Genomic DNA, 1140 nt, shown 5'->3' on the forward strand with positions numbered 1-1140 from the left:
TATACTTGGCTTTAATTCCTAGAGAGGATGATGCGTTGTGTTCGTGAGCAAAACACTTTATCTTATGTTGCTCTGTGGTCGCTTTGACACCTGATGCTTGGTATACTGTACACCTGTTCAAGCAAAGTCGATTTGATGAAGAAAGTGAGCGGCACAAGCATCTGATCACTATAAACAAACCATTTGTACAGGTCTTTCGGCAAAAGCTGAACATTCATACATCGTCTACGACGGAGAGTCCCTCATCTATCTATCTATCTATCTATCTATCTATCTATCTATCTATCTATCTATCTATCTACATATGTGTGCGCGTGTGTTTGTGCGTGCGTATACTGTGTGGGATGTGTGTCTTTGTGTCTGTGTTTGTCCCCCAACCACCGCTTGACAACCGATGTTGGTGTGTTTATGTCCCTGTAACATAGCGTTTCGGCAAAATTGACCGATAGAATAAATACCAGACTTTAAAAAAATAAGTACTGGAGTCGATTCATTCGACTAAAAATTCTTCAAAACAGTGCCCCAGCATGGCCGCAGTGAAATTGCAAAAACAAGTAAAAGGACGATAAAAGATAAGAATATGAATAACCACAATATTAAACATATGTACACACGCGCACATATATATATATATATACATATGTACATCATATATATATATATATATATATATATATATATATAAAGACAGTCCTTCGGTATTGGTACACGATGTCAGCCACCCACTCTAACTTCCCTCGACATAAATAAAGAGGTTAGGCTGAAAAAGATGGTGAATGACGTCGTTTCCTCATACGTAGGATCGCTATATTCATGTGTGTGTGTAAGTGAGCAAAAAGCTGAGTACTTACCATATTACATAGAAATGCAGTTGGCTCTCATAAATGTAATATGGTGACACTTCAAGCAATTATTAGACAAAACCTCTCCTCAAAAGTTTATTCTAAAATGTAACAACAAGGAAGAGCGATAACTCATAAAAGATCCGTCGACGGAAATTTTGGGACAACAAAAACAATGCGGATTAGAGTAGACCCGGTCTGTAAAGCCAATGGGCGAAAGCAACAAGAAGTGTTAGGTCTTATCATCTTATCTTATGTGAGGGGGGGGGTAGAAAGTGTGTGTGTGTGTGTGTGTGTG

The sequence above is a fragment of the Octopus bimaculoides genome, chromosome 13 (assembly GCF_001194135.2).
Source record: "Octopus bimaculoides isolate UCB-OBI-ISO-001 chromosome 13, ASM119413v2, whole genome shotgun sequence".
Lineage (NCBI taxonomy): Eukaryota > Metazoa > Mollusca > Cephalopoda > Octopoda > Octopodidae > Octopus > Octopus bimaculoides.